We start from the raw sequence: 8,915 nt of genomic DNA, 5'->3' as shown, positions 1-8,915 counted from the left end.
GCTAAGTCACATATATGAGTAACACATTTTTATAGGACCATGTCATGGTGATACAAATGGAATTGATCTATGGATTGAACTTTGGTGGGTTGAATAGCAAGTTACCACCCCATTAGACTATTCAATGTCATCTTTTACAAGAAACTCTTTTGATAATTCATAGTAGGGTGGGCACTCTACTAGGCAAATTTTCTTTCATGTTAGTAAAGATAGATCCTGAAGCTATGATATTACTGATGTTTAGATTTCATTTCTCATGTCATCATTTATGTTCTTATGATAGCTTTCCAAATATGATATTAGTGGGTGAGACATTTCTTCATTTGAAGTCTCTTTCACTAGTTATTTGGGTTGTTTTAGTACTGACCCATTATTGTGTCTTTGTCTTTCTGGCTTTGTGGTGCTTTTTACTTTGTTTTTGCATCCTTGTGCATGGATGTGGAGTTAGGACCCTCAATATTGGTGGATTATTCCATTTGACTGAGTGATGTTCTATCTCATTGTGATTCATTGTATTCCTCTCTTCTTCTCTCTACTTTACCACTTGTGTGGGTTGATCCACACTCTCACTAAAGTGGGGGCTAAATTTATAGTCTTAAATTGGAAATACCTCAATTTAATGATGACCTATCACCCATTTAATGTGAGATTATCATTCATTTACACATATCCTCCTTTCTTCCCTTTTCTTTTCCTTTCTCTTGGCTGGAACTAGAGTAAGACCTAATTGATCCTCTTTAAAGCTCCTATTTTCATGACATAAAGCTCAAGGTAGGATCTAATCACCTAAGTCCTCCCTTTCCTTCATCCAATCATCCAAAATGTCTTATCCACACAAAATGGTTAGCTCAAGTTTTGTACCTAATTTCTAGGATCTACGATTTGTCTTGGGGCCCCAAGGGAATCCCAAATTTTCTAGGTCCTAATTGATAGGGATGCAATGTACCTTTCCAATTAGTGATGTATTATTCTCTTGATGAGTCAATAAAGGATGTAGTACATCCTTATTTGGGTCAATTATTTAGGTCTCATGTTTGAGTAGTTTCATTGTGTTAACTCCTAAGTGGATCGACCTACCAGAGTTAGTAAATTATGAGCCCTTTATAAACCCCTCAATTTTCTCAAATTATCATCCATAATCTAAAAGCATCCATCAAGTTCATGTCCAAGCATTCACATGCTCAAGCTCTCAAGCACTCTAGCAATCAAAGCATTCAAGACATCTCTCTATTGAAGATCAAGTATTCATGCATTCAAGCTATTGAATGAGTTTGTGCTAGATCTTATATTGCATTTTCAACATTCAAGATATCCCTTCATACATTCAAGTTCATTTTGTGCATCTTATACATTCATCCTCTCAAGATCTACATTCATAAGGTGAATTTCAAGCACATTCATTCATGAAGGTTTGGTTTCACTTTGATTTCCTTTCTAGGGTTTTTGAAGTTGAGTCAAGGCTATTGCATCTACATACTTGATTACACTCCAAATTCAAGAGCATATTCATAGATTTGCATTTCTTAATGTCAGATCTATTACTACTACTTGCTAGCATTCTATTTATATTTCAATTGAAGGTTAATTCCTAAATTAAGGTTTGAATGAGGCAAGTGCCCTCCCCCCAAACAAAAAATAACAAAATCCTTTATTTTGTAGGTTTTGGAACTTGGATTAGTGAACATGTTGCAGAGTTGGATACCCTTTTCATCTTTCTTTGAAATTGTGAAATTAGAATCAATGTCACACATAGTTATATAGGTTTGAAGAGGTCACCCTTGAATTTAGTATTGCACAAGGTCGCCCCTATCAGATCATTGAACAATTTCTGGGTTTTGTCTGCCTCACATTTTCATCTAAGATTATAGCATTCAACAATTTTTGAGTCCATTTGACAGTCCATTTTCTAGTTTTCATTTCATAAGGTATAACATCTTTCCCCTTTCCATTTCAATACATTTCATTTTATTATCTCTTCATAATTCAACATTATGTTAGCAATTATACTGCTTAAACCCTCTCAAGGTGGAGGTGAGAGGGAAATAAATAAGAGTTATTCACTCATTTTGTATTGAGAAAATCTAACCAAAGGGGTGGATCTTGATCTTCACCCTTCATTGTGTGTAGGGTGAACTGTTTCCATTTTCACACCTTACAATTATAAAGAGATGAAAAAAAACTTGAATGGATCAATAAAATTCTCCTTCCTTAATGACACAATTCTTTGCCTCTTTTGGAGAAAGAATCTAGATCTATAGAAAGAATACTTGAATGCTCGATGAACAATGCATGAATGTTGTTAGTGAGTACTTTCTTGTTTTCTTAAAATCCTTTAATTTGCATTATCTTGCTTGTAGTAATTCTTGTTAATTTTAGATGTGATTAATTGCAATTTATGGATGGATGTTCAAAATGAAGAGAGGAATCCTCCTTTTATCGTGGTTTCAACCTCTAAAATCTAGAGGGTTGACTACATTGGGTAAGAAAAAATAAATATCCAAAATCCCAAAAAAATCAAATCCTCAAGTATAGGTTAACCTTGACCTATACCTAGGTATAAGTTTTACATGTGGGGCCTATACCTAGGTATAGGTTACAGATGTGGGACCTACAACCGAGAGGGTCTAACTAAGGGGTGAATCTTAGGGATTATAAATATTAGAGAAAAAATGAAGAATGAATTTGAAAATGAGACTCGAGAGGGAATTTAATTATGTGAATAGGTGAACAAAAGGAAAATCATGCATAGAAATTAGATTCATCCTTATGTTTTGAAAACATAATATTTATTTGGAGGATGTAAAAGGGCTAGAAAGACATGAAACCAATGTGGGAACCCATTTATGCTAAAATAGGGCTAAAAATAAGAATCTTACAAAGGTGATTATTTTTTAATGATACATTTATCACTCACTTTAGTGGAAGTATATGTCAACCTCATGCACATGTTAAACTAGAAAAAAGAGAGAAAGATGAAGATCGTGAGATAACTACAAAGAGATAAGAAAGTGCTAACTTTAAGGATATAATTCCACAGACTAAGGATCTTAACTCACACATCTATATAGAAGGATAAAAAAACAAAATAGAATACCTTGAACTTATTAAGATCCAATTCAACTAGTTAAAGAGACCTCACTAGAGAAAATGTGCCAGCCACTAATATCATACTCAAAAAAGTCATTGCAAGAGCACAAGTGGTCACCTAAAAAGAGCTATAACATGCATTGAGGATTAGATGAGACTCCATGATTCTATTCCATAAAAAAATGTGTTATGGTATGGAACCATGGAGGAGAGGTCAATACAATCATGGAGGACATAGACTAGGTAATTTTATATTGCACTAGGTGATCCTTGAGAGAGGGAGAGAAGAGAGAAGGAAGGAGTGTTGATGATCTAACAAATTGTGTTATTGTATCCAACTCTATCTTGAGAGGTTTTTTCCTATTGGAATATTTGAAAAAAAAGGTTTGCCCCTATTAGCGTCTTTGTGTGTGTCTTGTGCACATAATGAATCCATTATATTCATGAGAATTTGTATGTTGTATGCACACTTCATGGATGGAGACATATCTATTTACCAAGAAGATTTTTTTTATGTGCACCTCATTCAATATGAATCTCTTATACCATGAAGTTTTGTTTGTTTTTATGCACCTCATGGATGGATAGAGATCTCTTATACCATGAGGATTGGTTGGTATATGTCATGTAAGAATGTGCAATGTGTTGACTCCACATGCATCATTGCATGTAGAACAAGCAGAATCATTGAGTATTGTCATTGATGGCCAAACAAGAAGAAGTGTTGAGTGTTTGGAAAAATATGCAACAACCAGTCAAGAAGAAGATGTCTGGAGTTACCGGTCGAGGAGCACTGGCATATACTCTAACACACTTGACAAGAAGACAAGAATGGATATCAACTTATCCGAGTCTTCAATGTGATGAGTCACCTCTCACGTGATAGAAGGGAATAGTTATGCCACAAGCAGCCAAGAATTGGAAATGCTACTAGCCTAGATTCTAGGCATAGGGTTCATGGGACTTTTATTAACAAAGCAGGCATGAGATTCAAGATTTGAATTTGAAATCAAGTGGTATAATTATGGTCATGGGTAACTATACCCATACATCAAAAGTGGGATATTTTCAACAAAGTTGAATAGAGGGAAGTGACTATTAAAAAAAGGGGATACAGAGAGAAGAGTTGTTAACAAGAAGATACAATCACAAGGGAAGCTCTAGCAAGAGCAATAGAGCAAAAAAGGGGTGAAAAACTGATCTGAGCAATTGAGGGAGAGGTGAGGTTTATACTCACTAGTCAAGAAATAAGATCAATGAATCTTCAAAGGAGAAAGAACATAGATCTACATAGAAAATTATCCATATTCAGGTCAAACATCTAGTGTGCTTTCTTACCATTACACCTTTTGGTGGCTCCTAGTAGGGCTAGTTTCATAAGGAAGCTTATTTTAAAATTCTCTAATAAGGTGTCTCTTAGAAGGAAGTTTTAAAATCCTCTAACTAATTAGCTCTAACAAAGCTATAGTAACTCTAACAGGTTACAGGCATTCCTAATAGGATGCACTTTGAGAAGAAGCATTTGTAGCTCTTAACATGGCATCCCTTTACATGGATAGTGGGTAGATTATCCCCACCATGGTTTTCACCTTCTCATTGAGGGTTTCTACATATAAAATATCTATGTCAACTTGATGAATGCATTCATGTGTGAATTGATCTATTTATATCTTGTTCCCAAGTGTAAAGTGGGTTATAATAAGCATAGAAGTAAGAGTAAGAAGAGCAATCAATTTTTTGAATGGTACCAATTCACCCCTCCCCCCTTGGTACTAATTGGGACCAACAATTGGCATCCGAGTGAAGATCCTTGTTGCGACAAGTCTAATAACTTGAGGGAAGATCAAATAGCATTGATACACAGATAGTTGGAAGAAGCCTTGGATATGATTAAGGACTTGATAGAAAAGTTAAGAAAGTCCTTAGCTAAAAGGAAGAAGCTAGTGCAAAAACTCAGGGAAAGTCAAGAAGTCATTACACAATTGCATAGTGGCTCTGAAGAGTCAAAAGAAGCCATTTATAACTTAATGACTAAAATATGACAGCTAAAGGGAACCTTTGCTCAACTAAGCAAGGATAAAGATGAACTAATTAGAGAAGTTGCCAAAGCTTGGGCCGAACAAGATGCAGTCATCCTAACGAGAGATAAAGCCATTGTAGTGGCAGGGAGAGGGGGGGAACAAAAAAGAAAAGAGTGTAGTCACTCAAACATGGAACAATTTTTGGAACTAATTGAGCAAGTGCTCAAGATTTTTGAGGAGTTAAGAAGAAAAAATGAGAAAATTTAAAAGTTGAGTATATTCAATGAGAGCTCTAAGAAGATTGATGAGAAAATGAAGGCTCAAAGGAGAAACAAAAGCATACTTGGCCTTGGTTACCAAGGTGAGAACAAGAGTGAAGAAGGAGAGACTTCTAAAGGAAAGAATCTAAAGGATGACAAATTAGGGAGAAAGTATCCAAAAGGTAAGGGTACTGGTAAACCCACTTGTAATTTTTGTAGTAAGATAGGGCACACATCTAGTGTATGTTGGTTTAAGCAGATAACTTTGGTTGAGCATTGCACCTATGAAGGGTACTGTAACAACTTCCATCTCTATGGCCACACTACATAACAACGTATATCTCATTTCAATAAGAAAAGAATTGATGAATTTTGCTACTACTGCAATAAGTATGGACACAAGGAAAATGATTGCAAAACCAAAGCTCGAGACAATCAAATGTCTCTACCACCCGGATGTTGCTCACCGGCAACTATTTTTTCAAAAAAGTTTTTTATTTTTATTTTTAAATAAAAATTTCATGCATTTGTGGGGGCCCTGTAGTTTTTTGGCAATATCTTGAGCATACGGGGGTCTTTCTTTGTTCCAAAAGAAGCACCAGAAAGATGGTTCCACGATGGAGATGATGGATCAAGAATTTTTGGGATTTTTTTCCAAATAGATTAGCACTTGAAGTTTGTTGATGACTTCTATCTTCTGGGGGGCATAACTTCTTTATTATAGCTCTGTTTTCCATTCTGAAAAAAGTGTCAGAAATCTCTTCTCAAGCACTTTCTAGATTATCTATCATTTCACCAGTATTTTGTACCAAGTATTTGTGATTCATATCTAAAGCTATTTTTGTCTTTTCTCATTTACACTTTCCTTCTATAAGTTAGGGTTCAGTTATTTGCATTGTGGGGGGTTTTTTAATATTACTTTCTATTATTATATCAGCATATCAAAAACATTCAAAAAAACCCTTCTAAAACAATGATTGAGACCTCTTCTAGTCTAGTACTTATAAACCCACATAACTATCACATATGGAAATCCCATATGCAGTGGCTTCTCCATTCAAAGGGTTTGTGGTCTTGTCTAGACATAGTGCAACCATTTTTTTAGTGCCAATACCAAACTTTGCAACACAGGAATAAGATGGATGAAGCCATGGGTCTGATTTCTTTGAGTGTTTCAAACAGCTTACAATTTCATCTTGAAGAGTGTTCTACTCCTCAAGAAATGTGGGACACATTTAAAGACTTGTTTGGCACCATCAACGAGTTTAGAGAACTTCAGATAGAGGCAGAGCTTACTTCTCTTGTACCTAATGATTTCCCCTCTATTGGGGAATTTGTTATGAGGTTCAAACAATAGAGGACTTTGTTACAGGGATGTAGGAAAGACAAGACAGATAAGGAGTGCATCTATCTAATTCTCTCAAAGCTTCGAGGAAACTTTCAAATTTTCTCTTCTACCTTTCATTCCACTATGGATGCCTTGGATCCCAGATTTACCATGCACACTTTTGAGGTTTTTTGTGATCGATTGACTAGAGATCAATCCAAGCTTACACAATTGGATACTATCTGCAGTTCAAAGACTCAGGCATTGGTTGCTTAGACATCTATAGGGAAATAGAAGAAGAAATTGAAGCCCAAGATAGATTCAGCAGGCAGTGAGAGTTCCTCCAAGCCTACTCCTAAATCAGATGCACATAAACCCTCTTAGAAGGGTAAATCTTCTAATTTTGGTGAGTCTTCCTCCAAGATAAGAACTTCACAGTTGATCCTTGCAGTTTTTGTGGCAACGAAGGACATCCAGTTTCCAGGTGTTGGAAACATCTTGAGGCTTTAGAGGAGGCCATACAGCAACACAATATTGCTTCTCCGAAGCCACCATCTCCTCCTTTAGGGAAAGGACATGTTCTTTCTACATGAGCATTATCCTCTATAGCTACTTGGATTCTTGATTCCAGAGCTTCACATCATATGACACACACACTTGATTTGGTTACCTCACTTGCTCAAAGTGTTACTACACAAATTACAGTTGGTGATTCTTCTTATTCATAAGTTCAAGAACTATCTATTTAGAAGGTGGTTCATTATAGGATGCTCTCTTGGTTCTAGCCATTTCTACAAACCTCTTGTCTATCTTTTAGATTTGTCATTCTAGCTCTGGAAAGACAGTTGAGTTCTCACCACATGATGTGGTTATTTGAGACCTCCATGATCCTAACTTGGTTATTGTACAGGGAGTGTTGATTTACAATCTCAATTATATTAGTTTGATGACTTTGAGAGCTCTGATTCTATAGGTGTTTTTCTCATTGTTCATGCAAACATAGTGAGCAAGATTTGGCATGAGCATTTTGGCCATGTCAACTATAGATATCTACAGCAAATGAGTACATAGGAGCTAGTGATTGGATTACCTCAGATCTCTTATATTGACAGTGTGTGTCAAGGCTGTGCACTTGGCAAACATCACAGAGATCCTTTTCTAACAGGTAGATCCACACGTGCTAAGGCACCATTGGAGTTGATACATAGTGATCATATGTCACATCCCACTCCATCTTTTTCAAGTGCTCGATATGTGCTCACCTTCATCGATGACTTCTCTAGATGCACATGGGTGTACTTTTTGAAGTACAAGTCTGATGTCTTTGATTCATTTCAAAATTTTAAGACATTTGTGGAGAAGCAGTCTGGTCTTTTAGTCAGGTGTATACGCACTGGCAATGGGGGGAAATATGTGAATTGATCTTTTAGATTTTTTTGCACTAAGCATGGTTTACAACATTAGTTCACAATTCCCCACACTCCACAATAGAATGGGGTTGCAAAGAAAAAGAATAGGACATTACAGGAGATGGCCAATTGTATGATACAGTCTTAAACTATGAGTTCTTCATTTTGGGCTGAGGCTATCAATTGTGCCAACTATCTTCAGAATCAAATGCCTCACAAGGTATTGCGACACTTGACTCCTGAGGAGGCTTAGACTCATGTCAAGCCCAATGTTTCTAGTTTTTGCATTTTTGGTAGTGAGGCTTGGGCATTTATTCTAGATGCTTAGCGAAAAGCCATGGAGAAGAAGAGTCAACCACTCATTTATGTTGGCTACTGTGATGATGTTAAGGTGTATAAGTTGTTTGATCCCAATTCTAAAGATGTCTCATTTTGGCGAGATATTCAGTTTGATGAGCGTTATCCTCCATCTCCAACTTCTTCCTCACTAGCTAGTACTTTCTCTACTCCTCCATCAGGTTATGCATCCTCTGAGGAAGATATTGATATTGATCTCCCTTCACCACCTCCACTAGATGTTCCACGAGTGCCCAAGTGGGCTCGTGATACTATTGATGCAACTAGACCTTTGGCAAGTGATCCTATAGATACTCGTCACACTTGTGCTCAAATTGTTGGTAGTGGCCTTTTAAGTCATACCATTTTAGATGATCCTCAAAGTTGTTCACAGGCGATAGGACACTCAAAGTGGGATAGGGCTATGGATGAGGAGTACTCTTCTTTGATGAAGAACCATACATGGGATCTTTGT

Source organism: Cupressus sempervirens, chromosome 7 (assembly GCF_028749045.1).
Source record: "Cupressus sempervirens isolate cs-2001-9-10 chromosome 7, ASM2874904v1, whole genome shotgun sequence".
In the NCBI taxonomy this organism is placed as follows: domain Eukaryota; kingdom Viridiplantae; phylum Streptophyta; class Pinopsida; order Cupressales; family Cupressaceae; genus Cupressus; species Cupressus sempervirens.
This window is presented reverse-complemented; position numbering follows the sequence as displayed.